A 21,343-nucleotide genomic window follows, 5' to 3' on the forward strand; every position below is an offset into this window, starting at 1 on the left:
AATTCTGAATGACAGCCTTGCTGGATAAAGGATCCTTGGCTGCATGTTTTTCTCTGAAAGAGCTTTAAAAATGCCCCCCCCAACCCTTTCTCTCATTCCAGCTCTGTGTAGACAGGTCTGATGTAATTCTGATACCTTTGCCTCGGTACGTGAGAAATTTCTTTGCCCTGGCCGCTTTCAGTACTGTATCCTTGGATCTAATATTGGCGAATTGTACTATGACGTGATGTGGCGTAGGTTTGTCGTGGTTGAGCTTGGGAGGGGTCCTCTCTGCCTCTTGGACATGAATGTTTGTTTCCTTTGCTAGATTAGGGAAGTTTTCAGCTACAATTTGTTCAACTATCTCTTCTAGACCTCTGTTTTTCTCCACCCCCTCGGGGATGTCGATGATTCTGACATTGGAACATTTCATTGAGTCAGTAATCTCCCATAACCTACATTCTTGAGAATGGATTTTTTTGAGTTCAGATTCTATTTTAGCCTTCTCTTCTACTAACCCATCCTCCAATTCACTGATACGTTCTTCTGCCTCATTCACCCTGGCCGTCGGAGCCTCTAGTTTTGACTGCATTTGGCTCATAGAATTTTTAATTTCTGCCAGATTTGCTCTCATTTCTGCCCTTAGAGAGTCTATATTCTCATTAACATTTTCGTTAATACTTTTTTCAAGTCTACACATCATCTTGACCATTGTTACTCTGAATTCCATTTCTGATAATTTGGTTATATCCATATCCATTAATTCTGTGGCAGAGGCCACAGACTCATTGTCTTTTCTTTGCTGGGGGGGATTTCTCCTTCTCGCCATTCTGATGAGGAGAGGTTATGGGTTTGTCCAGAGCCCAAATTATTGACCGGGACCCAGGCCGTGCACCCTTGTTTTATAGGGATCTTAGGGATATGGGCTTCTTGATTTTTCAGCCTGCCTTCTGGCGGAGGGGCCTGCCGTGCCGATACTCAGGCAACCCTGTTTGGGTAGAGTCTCCGTGTCGCCTGTGAGGGGGATGGGGATGGGCACACTGTGAGCCGGTCTTTCCAGGCTTTTGTTCTCTGGCAGCTTTCCTTCGCAGTTTGCTGTGCCTTTTCTGAGAGTCAGAGCAGCAGTGGCCGAATCTCAGCCTCTGTCTCAGAACAGAGGGATCGCAGACCGTTCTCCACTGATGTTCTGGCCACTTTAACTCTGTTTCTGTTGGTGCTGCTCAACCCTGCAGCGTCCTGGGATGTGTGCCCCACAGCCGGCGTCCCAGTCCTCACTTCCAGGGCTGGCTTGTCTCTGTCCTTTGTGTTTCTAACACCGCCAGCTGCCAGCCGCCCCCTGCACGCTCCCGGAGCTCCCAGTCTCAGTCTGGTTCCAGTGAGCACACTGGAGTTCCGTGAGAAGTCTGGTGGCACGCGCTCCTGGATCACAGTCTCAGTCTGCTGTCTCGCGGGTGCCGTCCACGAGTCCACCAGCTCCCCCATGCAAGTGGCTACCGCTTCCCGGCGCCCAAACATGGTGGCGCCCTCCCCCTTCCATTTATCTTCAGATATCTGTGCGCGGTTTCACGGCTCCCCGCTTCGTACCTCAATACTCAGTGCTGGAGATGTTCATTTGTAGAGATCCAGATGTATCTTCCTGCCTTTCAGGCTGATTCCGTGGATGTTCAGGCTGGTCTGGTACCTATCCAGCTCGACTCAGGGGACCAGCTGAAAAAGGGGTCCCCTACTCCTCCGCCATCTTAACTCCCATCCTCTAACCAACAGTTATTGAACCAGATAGCTTTCAGACAGAATGGGAGAAGAAAAAGAGAGCAAGAGTTTTAGGAGTGAGTAGGCAGGAAGAGTTCACAGCTAGTATAGTTTACTTTCAGAAGTTTTAAAGATTTTATTTTTAGTTATTTTAGAGAGAGAGAGTGTGCGTGTGTGTGTGTGTGTACACTTGCGCGCGCGTGCGCACGCGTGCACACGCACATGGGCAGGGGCGAGGGAGAGAGAGAATCTCAAGCTGACTCCATGCTGAGCACAGAGGACAATGCAGAGCTCAATCCCACAACCCTGAGATCATGACCTGAGCCAAAATCAAGAGTCCGACGCTTAACCAACTGAGCCACTTGGTGGCCCCCAGAAGTTTTAATGATAAGAGGAAAATCGGGATGACAGAACAAGGGAAGATGGTTTGGTTTATTTGCTTTTGAGAATGAGAGTGACTTGAGCACTTAGCTTCAGTTTGGGGGGATGGATCAGAAGAAGGGGAAAGTGAATATAAAAGAGAGATCGTGCTAAGGGAGGAGGCCATAGCATCTGGAGGGTGTTGGAAGGTGGATTCAGAGAGGAGGAAGTACTCCTTGTCTTCTGAAGCAAGAGGAAGAAAAGAGGAGAGAGAAAGAAAGGAAGACTTTTTCCATTGCCCTGTCACTAACTCGCTTTGGGCCACCATGAAAACCTCCCTGAAATCAGTCTCCTCATCCATAAAGTTAAGCCTGGGCCTAGGTGGGCAGTAGAGGATGAGAAACTCTATAACTTTGCTCTAGATATATTTGTTAGGATTCCCTCCCCTCCCCTGCTGTCCTCAAACAATCAATTGCCAATAATAGTGATAATAGCAATAATAGCAGACATAATTTATTGCATGTCTCAAAGGTCATACCCAGCTAGGATGCATTCTGAAAAGCTACACAGTGGAGAAATCATTTGAATGTACCTTGAAGGATGGCATGTGTATGTATGTATATAAAATGTCTTACTACATATGTCTCCAATCTTTTAGGTAGTGCAGTAAAATGTTTATTCTATTTCTTTCCTGAGTTCAGTCAACTCTCATCTCATTTCTTCCTGGCTTTTTGTCTGTTACTGTACTTAGTTTTTGAATTTATGATTCAAGATGTTTCTCATATTTCCAAATGCTTGTTTGAAGATATATAATTCAGTTTGGAGAGTTGTGTTACAGTTGGTGAGTTTTCTCCTACTTCAACATTATTTGGGGGAGGAGTTTTATGAATTGAATTTTTTGTATTCTTTTTATCTTTTTTAATTTTTTTATTTTTTAGATTCTTTTTATTTTTATTTTAATGATTTTGCTTGCATGAGGACTGGTCTGCATTTCTGTGGACAGGGCTGAATGGTGGGGTGGTTGCAAGATTTCTGGATCAAGAGTGCCCTCTTCTGTCAGTGTAGCAAAGTATGATTTTTTTTTTCTTTTTAATTTATTATTTTATGGAAGAGGAATAATAGGAAAGGAGATTATGTGTCCTTGCATTTTATTTTTTAAAAGATTTTATTTATTTATTTTGAGAGAGGGAGAGTGAGAGAGAGCAAGAGAGCATGAGCAGGGAAGAGGGGGAGAGGGAGAGGGAGAAGCAGACTCCCCGCTAAGGAGGGAGCCCGATGCAGGACTTAATCCCAGGACCCTGGAATCATGACCTGAGCCGAAGGCAGATGCTTAACCAACTGAGCCACACATGCACCCCTTTCTTCCATTTTAGAGGGAGAGAGGGTCTGATATGTTCCCAAATTTGCCCCTCAAGTCTTTCCCCCTTGCCCTGTATAATTTCTGAAAGTCACCTCTACCTCCTTTTGACCCCTCTGCCCAATACTCTATCTTTTTAAGACTGCCTCCTTGCTTCTTATATACATGGCTAAATACCTTCCCTATAGTAAGTGCTCTGATCTCTGATCTTCCAGCATATTTTTTCAGTATTTTCAAAATTAGGGTGGACTTTCTCTTTTGGGTGGTGGCTTTAGATCAATCTTAAATCCACCACTAGCTCCCCCTTTTCTATACTCTGTACAGTTTTTCTCAAACTGACTTTGTTTTCCTGAGAGGGGCTTGCATCAGGAGTGTGGGGGCCGCTTGCTGGGGTTCAGTGTTTATTTTTCTATTTACAGTTCATTTGAAATTTGGACATTCTCTGTTTTCTAGTTATTGTGAAGGTATGGGCATTATGTAGTGTTATTTGATCTTCTTGCTCTTTGTGTTTTTTGGGGGGGGGTGGAAGGGAGGAGATGCAGATTTATTCCACCACTGTTAGGTTGGCTACCTAGAACTTCTCCATAATGTTTGCTCTAAATATAATTTACCAATAAGATATATAGGAGTCCATTGACTCAAATTATCTCATCTTTCTCTTTAAGCTTCTGTATCAGTTAAGAGTTCAATAGGGCTGCTGGTTGAAGAGACTCCAAAGCCAACAGTTTGAACAATTAAGGTTTTTTCTTATGTAAAAAGAGGTAGGTGTCAGTGGGCATTGGTTCAGCAGCACAGTGATGTCAGTGTTTATATCTCTGTGACATCTTAACCTTTCTCTTATGGTTGCCACAGTTATAAGAGGGCTGTTCCACTTCTAGCATTAGCTCTAGAATCCAGCCAGGAGGAAGGACACAGGGCAAAAGGTATTTCTGCTGTCATCTCCATTTTAAAGATCTTTACTGAAAGCCCCATCCAAAAAATTTTGCTTATGCCTAATTGTCCAGAGTTAGTTTAATGACAACCTCTAGCTGCAAGGAAAAATGGGAAATGTAGTTTTTGTTCATTTGGGGTTTTGTGTGTTTATTTGTTTTTCCTAAGCACCTTATTGCCCACAACAAAATTGGGGAGCTATTAATAAGGAAAATTATATTGAGTAGGCAACTAACAATTCTCCTCTACAGCTCCCAAATTCCAGAGTCAGAGAGTTGCTGGTCTTGCACCATTGATTCAGAGACAATTCCCAGATCCATGACTATTGACCATCTTTGGGAGGTCCTAGGAGAAACCTATATCAGGAGAGGTAAGAGAATAACAGAGGGACTGACCAACTGTGGAAAAGGGCCAGAATAAAGCAAGACTAAACATTGTTCCAGGCTGATTGACCCTTATCTCAGGAGAGGGCCAAAGAGTTAATAAGCGGTTCTTTTTTAAGGAAAAAACACATTAACAATTTATAAACAAGGACAATTGTTAGTTAGTTAACTAGTTAATAGTTAGTTATAAATAGTTTATAAACAAGGACATAGTTCTTGTCATATCTTTTCTCTTTTCTCCATTCTTTCTCTAAATGAAATTATAATTCTATAATGAGAAAACTTCTTTAGGAGATAAAATCTAGTAGATCATCTGTTCTCAGCATGGAAAGATCTAATGGGCTAAAATTCATTTCCAAAATAAAACTCAGCCATCCCATCTAACACACACACACATACACACACTCAGAGACTTTCATGTATAATGCCCTCATAGATACATATCTCCAAGTAATCACTAACTGAGCTACATATCCACTTCAATAACCTCATTTGCTGAAATACATACATTATTCATTATTCTTTGGTCTTAAATGCAAGCTACTTTTGTAGGTACCCCAATTATTTAAGATTCATTTCAGAGAATAGGGAGCTAGATAGTGAAAAATCTCCAAATCCAAAGACAAGCATCCAAGTTTATAAACACACCCATTTATTTATTGTAGCAGACAGAATCTTGGCATATGATAATTACATTTTGATCCACAGAAAACTCTCAGGAGATATGAACTTCTAGTTCTACCACTAGCTAACTGTGCTATTTAGAGCAATTCACTTAGCCACTCTGAACATCATTCCTCATTTTTAGAAGAGTAAAACTGGCATTAGTGTTTGTTTCCTCTAAGTTCCAAAATCCTATGATTTTGGAGATTCTAATATTCAGTTAGCATTTGTTCAATGTCTGCTATGTGTTAGGCACTGTTCTGTGTACTATGGACACATTATAGTCTAGTAATTACAATGGAGGAGGATTTTAAGTCAATTAAAAGGAGAGGGTAAATAAAATACCTAGAAATAAATTTAAACAAAAGGTGAAAGACCTATACACTGAAAACTACAAAAACATTGCTGAAAGAAATTAAAGACTTAAGTGAATGGAAAGACATCCCATGTTCATGGGTAGCAAGACTTAATATTGTTAAGGTGGCAGTAATACTCAAAGCAATCTACAGATTCAATACAGTCTCTATCAAAACTCCAACCACCCTTTTTGCAGAAATGGAAAAGCCAATATTCAAATTTGTATAGAATTTCAAGGGGCCTTGAATAGCCAAAACAATATTAAAAAGAAGAACAGTAAGAGCACTCACATTTCCTGATTTCAAAATTTACTGCAAAACTACAATAATCAAAAGGTTATGGTACTGGCATAAAGATAGACATATGGACCAGTAGACTAGAATTGAGAGTTCAAAAATAAACCCATGCATCTATGCTCAGTTGATTTTTGACAAGGGTGCCAAGTCCATTTAATGGTGAAAGACCAGTTTCTTCAACAAAAAGTGCTGGGACAGCTGGATTTCCACATGGAAAAAGAATGAAGTTGGACCCCTACCTCACATACTATATAAAAATTAACTGAAAATGGGTCAGGGAATTAAATATAAGCACTGAAACCATAAAACTCTTAGAAGGAAATAGAAGTAAATCTTCATGATCTTGGATTTGGCAGTGGTTTCTTAAGTAAGATCAAAAGTAAGCAATAAAAGAAAAAGTAGATAAACTGATTTCATCAAAATTAAAAACTTTTTGTGCAACAAAGGACATTATCAAGAAGATGAAAAACCAACCTACAGAATGGGAGTATATATTTGCAAATCATATATCTGATAAGGAATTAATATCCAAAATATATAAAGAATTCCTACAACTCAACAGTAAAAAACAAACAAACAAACAAACAAACAAACAAAAAAAAACCACACAAACAAAAATCCAATTTAAAAATGGACAAAGAACTTGAATAGAAAATTCTCCAAAGAAGAAATACAGATGACCAATAAACACATGAAAAAATGCTCAACATCAATAATCATTAGGGAAATACAAATGAAAACCACAATGAGATACCACTCTTCACACCCATTAACATGGCCATGGTCAAAAAGGAAAATAATAAATGTTGGCAAAGATGTGGAGAAATTGGAAACTTCATCCATTGCTGGTAGTAATGTAAAATGGAAAGAGTTCGTGGTTCCTCAAAAAGCAAAACATAAAATTACTATATGGCTCAGCAATTCTATTTGTAGTTATATACCATAAAGAATTAAAAACAGGGACTTGAATAAATATTTGTATACCAATGCTCATTGCAGCAGTATGACAATAGCTAAAAAGTAGAAACAATTTAAGTGTCCATCAACCAATGAGTAAAGAAATAAAATGTGGCATATATACATAATGGAATACTATTCAGCCATAAAAAAGAATGAGGTTCTGATACATGCTCCAACATGGATGAACCTTGAAAACATTATGCTAAATAACATAAGGCAGGCACAAAAAGGACAATTATGTAATTGACCACTTATATGAAACATAAGAATATGAAATATCTTCTATGAAATATCTAGAACGGGCAAATTCATAGAGACAGAAGGTAAATTAGAGGTTATCAGGGGCTGGGAGAAAGGAGTTATTGATTAATAGTCACAGTTTCTGTTTGGGTGTTGGAAATAGGAAGTGGTGATTATTTGTCTAATGTTGTGAATGTAATTAATGCCACTGAGTTGTACACTTAAAATTGACTAAAATGGTAAATTTTATGTTACATATATTTTAACCACAATAAAATTTGCCCCCCAAAAATGAGAAGGTAACATAGCTAGGTAGGAAGATTTGGAGACAGCTTCCTTTACAGAAGCCATTGGCTATGCCTTGAGATATGCATGCAGATGTATACAGATGCAGACTTATATGTGTATAAACACCACCCAGGTACCTAAACACAGATACCCAGATAAACACAAGAGTTACATACCTCTTGTACATACCTACATACCTACAGTCTGCACTTTGTATATAAAGATGGTTGATTTTAAACCACCATCAGAATTCAACCATTCATACAAGTAGAGGTGCATATACCTACACATTACATTATGTAATAATATAGCTACACAGCTTAGCCAAAGAACCTGCCCACCTACTGAAAAGCGTGTTTTACATGCCTACACACACACACACACACACACACACACACACACACACCACAGAAATCAGGATGCGTGAGGTAACAGCGAACAGGTTCAAGGGCATGTAAATGGGTTCACTGATGTCAGGTGGGAGAATCAGGGTAGTGAGCAAAAAGATAAGTATTGGAAGCTAAGAGTTGTATGGAAGGGAGGGGATTGGAGGATGGGTGAAATGAGTGTGTGGGAAGATGAGTGGCTGTCATAAGAAGACATCATACAGCTTCTTTGTCAAAGAGATTCAAATCAGAAAAAGCTTGAGTCGCCAAGTTTTATTCTTTTCTCTCACCTGTTACTATATGATCTCCGGTTATCAGAGAACAAGCTATACACTCAATTACCTTTGTAATTATACTAGCCCTTCCGACAGGTCCCAGTTCTAGGAGAATTCTCAGGTGAGTTCAGTGAGCTGCTTTCTGTGTCTTCTTTCTGCCCAGATACAGTGAACCCTCCTCACACACCGTCTGAGTTCAGCAGTAGGAAGGCGCCATGCCCACTGGCACCTAGCAGGAGGGAAGCCCCAGACTGACCAACATCTTTTCATGGATGGCCAAACTGAGAAAGTGAGATGCTGGGAATGGTGAATCAGGAGCCAACGATCAGCATTTAGAGCTGGTTCTCAAAGGGAGCAGTCAATGATAAGAAGACAGACCAGTTCTTCAAGAGAAGCAGTAACATTGAGGCCTGAGTGCAAGGCTTCCCCCAGGACACACCTTTTGTTTTGGTCCTCGTGTCCTTTGTGGTGGCAAAGGCCGCACCTTAGCAGAGAGTTGCTAATGGCAGCACTTAGCTAGAGTCTGCTGGGGAGCTCCCGATGGAGGCAGAAGGGCCCTGTCTCTGGTCTCTTTCCTGGGCCTTTGCATCCCAGCACTGGCACTTTATTTTCTTCCCCTCAGGGCTAATTCCCCTCTACATCCAGTGAAAATCCTGAATGACTGTGAGAGTTGACATCTTATCCTTCTCTGTTAGGAAAGAGAATTCTTACTGCTAACCAGTAAAATCAGAATGAGTTACATGCAATCATCAGTACTTCCTCTTTTTCAACCTGTTTTGAAAAAACAAAAAATAGCCTAGGCTAGTATAAGATGTTATAATTTAGCAAAGTGACATCTTGGTGTGTTCTAGGTTTTTTTTCTGAGTTCCATAATACAGTAATTTTCTGAAGAGAGTATACTGATTGAATAAAAGTTGGTCTTTAATAGAAAACCAAGATTGGCTGTGACTTTTGATTATAGGTATTATCTTTTTTAAAGTACACTACTTTCTATTAGTTTTAAAATGAGTATAACTGTTATAATTTTAACAGATATTAATAACCTTTGGGATGTGTGTTTGTGTGTATGTAAGTGACAGAAGTATACGATTTTGCTGATTGAAGTCTACAGTTCATAAAATCACTATTCTTAATACCTAATGCAATTAAAAATGTTTTTGTCATTCAACAGTTGTAAGTCCATATTACAAATTATTTGAACATAAAGGAAGTTGATTCTTAGATGAAATTGTCATGTTCTGGCTCTTCACTTACTTTGAATTCCATTGTAGTAGAAAAATTATTCTATCTTTGAAAATAATTTAACTTTTGTAAGCGTGCATGCATGGATAACTCCAAAATGAATAGTGAACTTAAAAAGCTGAAACCTCTTCTGACAGCAGCTTGACTTACTTCTGAAAGAAATTAAGTAAGCAAAATATCAGAATTATGTGCCCTCTTTTAGGTATAATACAGACTCAAGACAAATAAATATTCTTGACTTGGACCATCTGAGAAAAGATTCTGACTGTCTTTCCATGTGATTTGCATATAACTCACATGCCTACACAAAATATCACAAGCCAGCTGCCTCTGCAGGTTTCCTACTCAGAGGAAAGAAAGCAGACCATTGTCAGAATGAGGGAGGTGAGGAATGAAGAGCAGCAGCTATGCGTGGCCTCCACAGTGTGTCTAAGCCGGGCACTGAGACAAGGGCCTACCAAGATCTTGGTTCTCCAACCCCCATCCCACCCACCTGCCCCCACCCTGATGGCTGGGACTCCTCCAGGTGCTCAGGCAGGGAGGCCTGGAAGATAGAGCCAGTGTGGGTAACCAGGTGGTATTTTGTTTTGTTTTTTTCTTTGAGATGTGTATGGATTAAAACTCTGTGTTTCTGTTTTAAATGTTAGGGGTTTTCATTTTTTGCTTTCAAATAAAAACCAGGGGCACCTGGGTGGCTCAGTCAGTTAAGCGTCTGCCTTTGGCTCAGGTCATGATCACAGGGTCCTGGGATCAGCCCTGAAGAGGGCTCCCTGCTCAACAGGGAGTCTGCTTCTTCTTCTCCCTCCTCCCCTCCCCCTGCTCCTGCATGCGCTCTCTCTCAAATAAATAAGTAAAATCTTTTAAAGTATAAATAAAATAAATAAAAACTAAATTTCTTTTTTAGAAAAATATCACTTGTTTATGTCAGAAAATTAAAAAACAGATACGCAAAAAAACTTTTATATATATATCAGTTTATGAACCTATGTCTAGAATATTTCCATTTTGATTTCAATTTGATATATATTGTTATATATAATCATTTTTTTAAAAATCAAAATGGAAATATTCTAGACATAGAGATTTGTAAACTGCTATTTTTATAGAATATATAAGGAACATGATTTGCTATCACTATATTTATGGCACCATTCATGATATTTTATTAGAAGTAGCATTAATTTACCTTCATTTGCTGGACACTTATATCATGAAAGTGTTTTGCCATTATTAGCAATACTGTGCTAAATATACTTGTACATGCATCTATTTATATTACCTGTTTATTTCCTCTGGACAAAATTCTAGAAATAGAATTGTTAACTATACCCTTTTTTGAGGTTTTTGATTCATAGAGATACATTTCCCTTCGGTAAGATTATCAGCTTATATTCCAGCCAGCCAAGTGTCATCATGTTCATTTCTATACACTCTCAACAAAGCAGAATATTAAGATCCTTAAAAACTGGTTTAAAAAAATAAAATGAAGACCTTGTAGAGAGGCAACATAGAACTATAAATGAGGGAAATAAGGAAAAAGCAAGAGAAATAAGGTTCTTTTTCCTAGACAGCTCTAACTCTAATCCGATTCCTTAGTTTTTCTTCTTATTTATTTATTTAGGTCATATGAGGGACATTGTAGTAGACACTCACCAAACTGATTTCTTTCCTTCCTATGCACACAGCCAGACTGCATATCCCAGGCTCCCTAAGGCTAAGTATGATTGTGATTTCTGGCTAACACCATGCGGTGGGAACGATGATACGCTGTAAAGCCTGGCCCTGATCCTCTTTGCGGTTCTTTTCCTTTGTCTGCTTGATGCAGAGGCTTCAGAAGCCTTGTAGGATGGCAAAGTCTCAGGAAGGAAGAGCCCAGATCCCTAAATCACCTCATGGAAGGCCATTTGTCAAATCCGCACACTAAATCGTTAACATATGCAATTAATAAATTCGGTTGTCTTCAGCCACGGAGATTATAGAAAAACTATAAAATTCAGATAAAGAAAAGAAGAAATTACCCAGAATTCTAAAGACCAGAGGTTAACTAATTGTTACAGAAAGTAGTCTAGCCTGACAAATCCAGGCATGTTGCTGCCTTTAGTCAACCCACATTGGAATTAGTGGTAAAAAATGAGGGCTTGGTATTATTTTCTCTTTCACAATATCGTCCTCCTTTTTGAATACCTATTGTGGAAAATAATAAGCTAGTATGTATACAGTAATAATATATGGAAAATTGGGCTTATGTGTAAGGTGTATTCTCTACCTATACCTCACACTCAAATATTCATGCCAAAGGAGTAGAAAATTGACATAAGTGAATAACTTAATATCACTTATTTGATTTGATGTCAGCCTGTGGTCAGAAATACACACCTAGGTTTAAGGGAGAGACCGCTTTAACCAATCATTCCATCTATTCCCCAAATTTCTAGCTCCTTTGAAGTTGGGAAGAACATGTGACCAATGAAATGTAAACAGAAGGGCACCTGGGTGGCTCATTCGGTTAAGCATCTGCCTTTGGCTCAGTCGTGATCACAGGGTCCTGGTATCGAGTCCCGCATCGGGCTCCCTGCTCAGCAGGGAGTTGGCTTCTCTCTCTTCCCCTCCTCCTGCTCTCCCTGTCTCTCTCTCTCTCAAAAATAAATAAATAAAATCTTAGGGGGAAAAATGTGAGCAGAAGCCCCAGGTATTTCTTCTGGGTGGAAGTAGTGAAAAGCCCACCTGAGATGGTCTTTTGTCTATTTCCCTGCGGCAGTGACAGGGAGCTGGTGCAGCCACAAGATGGCAGAGCTTCCATCCTCCTCCTCCTTGAGTAAGAGTGCCTCCCCATACGTAATGCATATGTGGCACAGGCAAGAATTAAACTTTCTTGTGTTAAGCACTGGGGTTTCAGATTAGTTGGATAATTGCAACATAAACCTACCTTGTGCCAAAGCAAGGCTCACACAATTCTCTGTATCTTGCACCCTCCACATCAGCAGCTCAAAGCCACCCTTAATCAATCTCAGACTCATTACATGGGATCTGACTTCCCAGCTATGCAGGAAAATGTGAGCTAATGATTAGGACTTTAGAATGAAGAGGGGTCCCTTCTTGGGAGTGCAGGAGTGATCTTACCAAGACGAATAAGAGGCAAATGTAGTTTTTCCTAGCCCCAAGTAGCTTATGAAATAAATTTAAATTACACTTACACTATGTGAGAACCAATAATGGCATACAGACATAAAGGTAGTAATGACAAAGGATGAGTCTGGTTTCTTGCCCTGCAAGGCAGGTACATTGTATCACTTATTTTCCACCAGTTAATAATGAAAAGTGATACATGGCAAGGAGTGGAGAAGTTAGTTTACAAAGAGAGAATATAAAATGAAGCACAGACCTCTGCTCCTTTAGTGTCTAATAGCTTTAAATGAATTCTCTTAAATCAATGAATGATACTTTTCTATCATATCTGAATTCTCTTATAATGAACTTGTATTATTTTTATATTTAGACATTTGGAAACAAAATCACTGTTAGTGAATGAAGAATTAATCATTGTTTCCTCCATTGACCTGTATGTAATAGCCCCTAACACAAACAATGCTTAGCAACTTCTTTAACTTTTTAATTCAAGGGCTGAGCTGCTGGAGGGCAGATGCAGGGTTGTAAATTTTAGCAAGGAGGCACATCGTAGAGGCTCCAATATGTGAGCTGCATATTGAATGATTCTACCTACCCTGTGCATATTTGTCCATCAACTCTTTCATCCAGGAATTACTTGCTTTAGTTTCAAGTGATATTCCAAATAGCTTTGTGGGCTCTGGACTTGCCCCTAAGATCACACTTAGCAGGATCCAGGCATGCAATAATGGAATTGTCAAAGACAGAATCTGAAATTCTTGTTAAATGGAGTTTCTGTGCATAGACTCCACTTCACTGGCATCATTACTCTCCCAGATAAAACTAGGCAAGCAATTTTAGCACCGATTCCTTATCTTTTCATACTTTTGTATTACCGAATTACTGCACGTAGGTAAGTATATCAGAAATCATCTTGTTACAGCTGTAGATAAAATTTTTGTTATCCTATTACCCGTTTTAGCTTCTTTTTCTTTTGCAAGTTATTTGCTGTCAAGCCTTATGCTATGAACAGCTGAAGGTCATTTTCTAGATAAGCAATTCAGTCAATTTATTTCAATTTTCCCATTTTAAAAAGTTTTGGCTACCAGGAATATAAGATAAGATTTCACTTGTGATAATTACCAAATTTCAAGTAAGTGGTAAATGAAAATTGCCTGTTATTGTGTAAGGTAAATTAAACTCTTTGTGGGAAGCGATTGGTATTTTAAATAAACCTTCTGTTGACATTGTTTAGCTAAAACTATTTCAAAGTCTCCAGGAAGGTCTAAATCTTTAAATTTACTTTACTATTACAGTCATTTTACTAGCTACAAAACTACAGCCATCTATCTCTGGCTGTCTCTTTCTGACACCCACAGATGAATCTACCCACACACTCACCCACACAAACCTACACTCTGACTCACATTCAGAACGATTGTCAAAAAATCCCCACTCGCTGTCTAACTAAAATGTTCCTTTCAAACACATGCTACTTGTTTGATCTATTTCCATGTATCAGTGAGTCAGCTGAGTCTTGTCTGATCTACCCAGTAGACGAGAGCCTACATGTATGTTTTTTTTTTTCATATGGATTTGGCAAACCTGGTACATATTCAAGCATTTGAGATCATAAAAGCCTGGTGAGCAGTTTTTCACTCGCAACATTTTTGACATCAAATGTGTGGGTTTTTTCCTTACACCAACCAATTTTCCAGCTCTCCAGGCACGAACTGTGTGTCCTACAATTCAAGTCTGGCAGTAACTACCAGAGTTAGTAGACAGGTTAAGGGCTCGTTCCCACAAAACTGCCCCCACTTCAGACACCAATCACAAATCTCAGGCCAACCATATTTCTGATGCACAGGTTATAAATTGGGGGTTCCCATGACCCCTTTCTCAGGTTCCATAATTTGTTAGAACGGCTCACAGAACTCAGAAGCAGTTTACTTGCTATTTACTGGTTTATTACAAAGGATACAACTCAGGAACAGCCAAAAGACTGCTTGGGCAAAATATAAGGTAGGGTGGGGGCAAAGAGCTTCCATGCCCTCTTCGGGCATATCACCCTCCCAACAGCTCAATATGTTCACCCACTGGGAAGCTCTCTGAACCTGATCGTTTAGTGGTTTATATGGAGGTTGCTCTACATAGGCATGGTTGAGTAAATCATTGACCATCGGCGATTAAGTCAATCTCCACCTTCTGTCCCTGGAGGTCAGCAGGATGGGGCTGGAAGTTCTAACTCACTAACAAGGTTGGCTCGTCTGGCAACCAGCCCTCATCCTAAAGCTACCGAGTGGCCCACCAGGAGTTGTCCTATTAGCATATACAACTCTGGTGTGGTTGAAAGGATCTTATAAATGACAAAACCTGCCCCTACGCTTTTTCAGGAAATTCTAAGGGTAGAAGCTCTGTGTCAGGAACCAAGGACAAAGGCCAAATATGCATTTATCACATTTGAGAACATTTACTATAAATGAATTCTTATCCAAATCCCGGCAATTATTTCTAATTTAAATATTATTCTAGAACTGGCAACATGTTTAGGGCTATCATTTCAATTAGCCTGAAGAAAGAGAATAACTACAGTTTAATATCACATGCATCTATCTGGACTGCTATTGAGCAATTTCAAAAGGGAAGGAAAAAAGGATGCAACTCATTTTATTACATGACAGCAGAGCATCATTTCACTTATATATAACTCTTTTATCCAGTGTCGCCTAGTATCTGAATACAGCTGGGATCCAAATGGAAAGGATAAGACTGAAATCTCTAAATAAATGTACTAAAGCTTTGTTTGTTTTGTTTTGTTTTGTTTTTGTTCATGTAGGAGTGACCCTTGGGCATACACTCTATGCTCATTTAATATAATTTTACATAGACTATAAACAAGTTTGTTTATGTGACTTACCAACCAGTCAGCCAATTAGAGAGCATCAAATTAAAGCAACAAATTCAAAAGAGAGGCTGCTAAAGGTAGGTGAAATTATGTCAGGATGAAGTGACAACTGACAATCTCACAGCAAAACAGACAGCAAAAAAATTGTGAGAAATAAATTAAAAGTCTGCAGACACTTGGTGTGGGAATAAACCATTCAGTACACCCCAGGACTACTTCAGGGTATCATTGCTTTGTAGTACAGAGAAGAACTGAGTTTTAGAATGATAATAATCATCAAAAGAAAACTCAGTTTGGCTCTATTTGAGAGGTCAGAAATGTATAACCCATTTATTTGTGTAAAAATAGTTCCAAGTAAATTTTTTAAAATAATAAAATAATATGTATTAATTTTATTTAAAAATTTATTCTTTATAGAAGAGCATAAAGGGAGAAGTAAAAACTCACTTAACTGCCCCTACCCCTTCAATCATACTCCATAGAGGTCCTTCCATTTTCTGTAGTTAATTTTTTTTTTTTTTTTTACATTTTGGNATTTAATGGGGGAAACTCCAGAAATCTAGGAAATTCATTATCTAGAGAACCCATTTTCTCATGATCTTGGCTAAAGGAAGCAAAGCTATAACTCAGTCCCCATACACTAATCTCGTCAGGATGTTTTTGCTACAGAGGAAGATAACACCAGTCCCAAATACGTAGATCAAAGATGTTATTATCTCTCCTTGATACTAGCCTCTGTATTCATATCTCTTTATAGCCACTAGTCTAACCACTTCTCATTAGTTTTTTGGATACAAGACAAAATTCTAAAGGAGTACTACTGTTTAGTTCAATGAGTTCAATCATCAATGCCTGGTGGCTCAATGTCCTTTTTAAAATATGCCAACAAGTGCACCCTTCAGCAGCACATATACTAAAATTGGAATGATACAGAAAAGATTAGCATGGTCCCTGAACAAGGATGACACACAAATTTGTGAGGTGTTCCATATTTAAAAATAAATAAAATAAATAAAATAAAATAAAATAAAATAAAATAAGCCAACAAACCTAAGAACCCTTGTAGGGGGTCACAGAAAAAGGGTAGGCAGCTAGATTTAGCAGGAGGGCTGGCCTCTTGGCCTGACCACTTCCTGTCCCCCTGGTTCCTTTTCAAATCTGGACCAGATGAAAAAACACCAAACTTCCACCACCACCATCACCTCATCTTCAGAGGTAGTTTCTAACAGGAACTGACTTCCCATAGGCCCCAAATAGTCTCAGTCATGGGCTCTAGGGTCTCAAGCGAATGCTTTGTAAGTCTAAGCAGGAACTGATGTGCACCAAAAATATCTGTTGGAATGAAAACAACCATTTCTTATTTGCTTGAGGGGTAGAGAGGGGTGTTTAAAACAATAAACAACATTAAGGTACAGAATTTAAATATATGCTTATACCATTTGAGGTCAAAGTTTGCTCAGCAAGAAACAAATTTCCATTTGTAACCACTCTTTTCTTATGAACTCTGTATAGACTGCAATTGAGACATATCTATAGGAAACTTAAAACTTCCACAAGTAGCACATGAATTTTTGATGCATTCAAAATACAGATTGAGCTGAAGTTATCAAAATAGAATCATATTTCAAAATAAAATACTGTGAGTCAGGACAGTCCTACCAAGTATAGCAACCTTGTTTCTGAAAAGCTTAGAGCCTGGGTCAGCACAATGGTAGCAAAGCGATGTTTTATCAAAGTGGTGTAATTAGTAATGGGTGGCGATATTTTAACCCCTCCTCCCAAGAGTTCCAAAATGCTTTTTTAACATGTTTATAAATATTTGCTTTTGTGCCATTTTAGGGGGAGCTTTCCATACAAACATTTGGTTTTCAGTGAGTCATCCCCAATCTGGTTCACACCCAAAAGCTTCCTGCTTGGCTATCAGTGAATATTGGGCTCAATAACTGCCTTATTTTTATAACTGGCTTGAATGAAGATGGGAAAGGTGGTAAAGGGAAAAAGACATATTAAGATAAATATGAGAACACTCTTGTTTCCTTATGAGATTTTGACAAATACGCACCAAGACCCTACCATTTAAGCTTAGCTTAATGGCTGGGTTGTGATGGATTTGTTTTTGACCTTTTAAGAAACATCCAGATGATGATCCTTGATGTTGTTACTTGGTTTAGTCATCATGTGTACTTGCTAGCTAAGGACACCCCAGAATTCAAATTACAATATGCAATTTTACTTTTACTGTTGTAATTACTGTTATTGGATCCTAAAACCAAACTAAAGCAACTAGAAGAATAAATTACCCTTCCTCATATCGAAATTGAAGAGAATGAGGGTGCTTAGTTAAGATTTTAATTAAATTGTTCTTCAGCTAGAATTACAAAACTTTTATGTAAATAAGGAAGCAACAGTGATGAAGCATATGAATTAGCAATGAGTCTCTTTTTATTTCCATTCCTAAAGGGAAAAACTTGGGAGTTGAAGTAGCACATTATATATCTTGGGGATAAGATGTCAATATGAAAAAAAAAAACCACCTAAAATTGCCATACATGATATTGTGAATTACAGATTAAAAAAAAAAAAAAAAGAAACAAGTACCTTGCAAATCATACAGTAGGTAGATTATACTATGTATTCCTCTTTATTGGATTAGAGGAAGGGTTGCAAACTCAAATCCTTATATCTTGAATTGAACTCTATGTACCTAGTCATACTTTGTTTGCATATTACATATTAAATGCTTAGGAATGATCTTTGTTCTGTCTTACCTCCCCAAAACACTATTCTCATTTTTCTTGAAATGTATATTTCTCTCTCTTTACATTTTATTCTTCCCAATTTTTGTATGGACTCGGTTATAAAAACAATATCACTTTTTCTTCACTTTAAGAAAAAATGGTCTGATTCATACATTGGTGACTGACAACTGTCATTTAGCCTTCATGTGAAAGAGGCAATGAAGAGTGATGAGGACTGTGATAAAATAGAAAAGCACATGCCTCCTTTGAAATGAGGATCTACTTCTAAGCACCAGTAAATAGGGCAATAGCCATATCTTTCCATTTTTCATGAGAAAGTCTGAAAGTATTTAAGTATTTTATGGCTCAATGCTTTAAAAACAAGAAATTGCATTTTAGGTGGCTGAAAAAACAATAATTACCACTGGAAAATATGAGTGATTAAATATATGTACTTCAATTCACATTAGGGGAGGAGAGAGATGGAAAGTGCCAAGGACTCTGGACTGGTTCCCCTCATGGTCTGCTTTCCATCTCTCAGCCAAACAGCAACACATATACTGTTTCGTGGGACACTGAGGTGCCATCAGTCATCGCTGATCTTCTTATAGAAACTGTTCCCTAATTTGCTCCATAGTGAATGTTTCACACTTGAATTCATACTTGCTGGGAGAGATGGGAAAATCTTAGGGCCATTATAACAATAACAACAATGAGTTCATGTTGAGAGTCAGGCACTATTTATTCTTTCACTTAACAAGTATTTACTGAATGCCTGCTATGTGCTAGAACTATGTTTCTGGGATGTGTTAGGCAATTTGTAGGCATTAGAAATATATCAATTTAAGAAAAAAATGCCTGTCCTTATGGAAATTAGATTCATTGGGGAGACAGATAATAAAATGAATAAGTATATTAAGTATATTAAAATGAATTAAGTACATTAAGTTATACTTAATAAGTACTATTAAGAGATGGTGATAAGTGCCATGGAGAAAAGTAAGAAAGAATAATTTCTCTGGTATCCCAATGTGTAATTGGAATGGAAATACTTGGTAACTGGCAGAACCTCTACACTGATTTCTTGTACTGTGGGATAAAAACTGTATTAGTGGGGAAGACAAAGTAAAATATCTGAAATCGATTTGCCCTTTCACATGATAGTAAATAAAAAACAGGGAAATAGCAGAGTTTAGTGCTACCATTTAAGACCTAAAGAATACAGGGTGATGGCCCTCATTTATCCCCCATTTAATTCACTAGTCTTGCCCTTACAAAAATGTCAGATCCTGGGAAATAATAAACCAAACAGTTGCCCTGATTGCAGTTGCTATGCCAGATGTAATATCTCTACTGGAACAGATTAATATGGCCTCAGGTACCTTACATTGATTAGCAAATGCATTCATTTCTATTCCTATCAAGGGAAGGGAACAGAAGTATGTGAATGATACAAACATTTGCAGTCTTGACCAGGGTTAATTCTTAGCTCTATGTCATAATATAACCCAAAGGAACCTAGACTGCCTGGACGTTCTGCATATCACCACAATATTTGAAGATACCATATGCGGTGGTTTTGAAGTATGCCCACAAATTCTTTGTATTTCTTCCTTCAAGAGACGGAGCTTAATTCCTGTCCCCTTGAGTGTGGGCTGGCCTTAGTGTCTTACTTCTAACAAATAGGATATTGCAGAAGTGACGATATGTGACTTTTAAGACATTAAAACCTCATTCCTTGCTCTCTCTTGGATCACTTACTTGAGGGAGGTCAGGTACCATATGATAAGGACACTGAAGCAGCTCTTTCAGAGAGATTTATGTGAAAAGGAGCTGAGGCCTTCTGCCAAAAGCCATGTGAATAAGCCATCTCAGAAGCAGATCCTCCAGCCCCAATCAAACTTTCACATGACTGCAGCCCTGGACATCATCTTGCCTATAACCTCATGAGAGACCTTAGCCATACTGCCTGGCAGACCTATGCTGTTAGAGGTATCTGTGATGGGAAAAGGCATTTTATGGAGTTTCCAGCAAGCCCTAGTAAAAGAATTATTATGTAGATGTTAAGAGTTCTGGAACAATGTTACACCATCTGTAGCAGACACCATTCAAAATATAGTTCCTGATGTGCTACTAGGCCCTGGTAGATACAGAACACCTGATCTTGGGACATCCAGTGGCTACGCAGCCAGAACTGTTTGTTACAAGGTGTGTTCTGTCAGATCCACTAAGTCATAAGGTCATGTGAGCCCAACAGAAGTCCATAGTGGGGTGGAAGTGGTACATCAAAGGACAAGTAAGCTGCATTATAGATGGCTTAGACTCCTGTTTCATCCACCACTATAGCACCATTGCCTGTCTCTCAGCTTACACTCATATTTTTTTGGGAGGAGGCAAAGTTCCCTTATGATCAGCTCATGGAAAAGAAAAAAAAATGTCCTGATACACAAATGGATTAGCTTGGTATGTGGTGAAGCCAGAAATGAACCACTATGTTATAATCCCCATCCAAACATGGCCCTAGAAGACAGCAGTGATGGGAAGAGCTTTGATGGTACATCTTATCACCTACATTGTGTGGAAAGAAAAGTAGCCTGAAATAAAAATATAAGACTCATGCGATGAATAGTATAGCTGCTTAGTCAGGAGCTTGGAAGGAGAAAGATTCAAAATTTGGGAAAAAACAGGTCTGCTGGATAGACCTATAGGAGTCCATTCCTCCAGCTACTGGAAGTATTGCAGAACTCCTATCCAGAATATATTAAAAACCCTTCACATCTCAGTTATAAAGAATGAAACAACCCAGTTTAAAAATGGGCATAAGACTTGAACAGACACTTTATCAAAGAAGATATATGGATGGCAAATACACCCATGGAAAGATATTCAACGTCATTAGTCATAGAGAAATGCAAATTAAAACCAAACTGAAACACTATTTCACAGTTAGGGGAATAGCTGAAATTAAAAAGACCAAATACACTGTATGCCTAAAATTAATACAGTGTTATATGTCAATTATATCTCAATTAAAAAAGTTTTTAAAAGACTGAACACACCAAGTATTGGTGAAAATATAGAGGAACTAGAACTCTTACACTTCTGGTGAGAATGTAAAATACTTTTTAAA

The 21,343-nt window shown here is 38.5% G+C and overlaps 1 protein-coding gene and 1 non-coding gene across 7 annotated transcripts in view; both read left to right on the forward strand.

Annotated features, from left to right (window-relative positions):
• LOC103659680 (serine protease 58-like) overlaps window positions 1–21,343 on the forward strand; it is a 194,845-nt gene that overhangs the window by 99,327 nt on the left and 74,175 nt on the right. The gene's annotated exons all lie outside the window — the stretch shown is intronic.
• Window positions 16,365–16,471, forward strand: LOC121099995. Its single transcript, XR_005831723.1, has one exon. It is a non-coding gene; the product is annotated as a U6 spliceosomal RNA (small nuclear RNA).

This window comes from Ursus maritimus, unplaced genomic scaffold, assembly GCF_017311325.1.
Source record: "Ursus maritimus isolate PB19 unplaced genomic scaffold, ASM1731132v1 scaffold_1, whole genome shotgun sequence".
NCBI classification, from domain to species: Eukaryota; Metazoa; Chordata; class Mammalia; order Carnivora; family Ursidae; genus Ursus; species Ursus maritimus.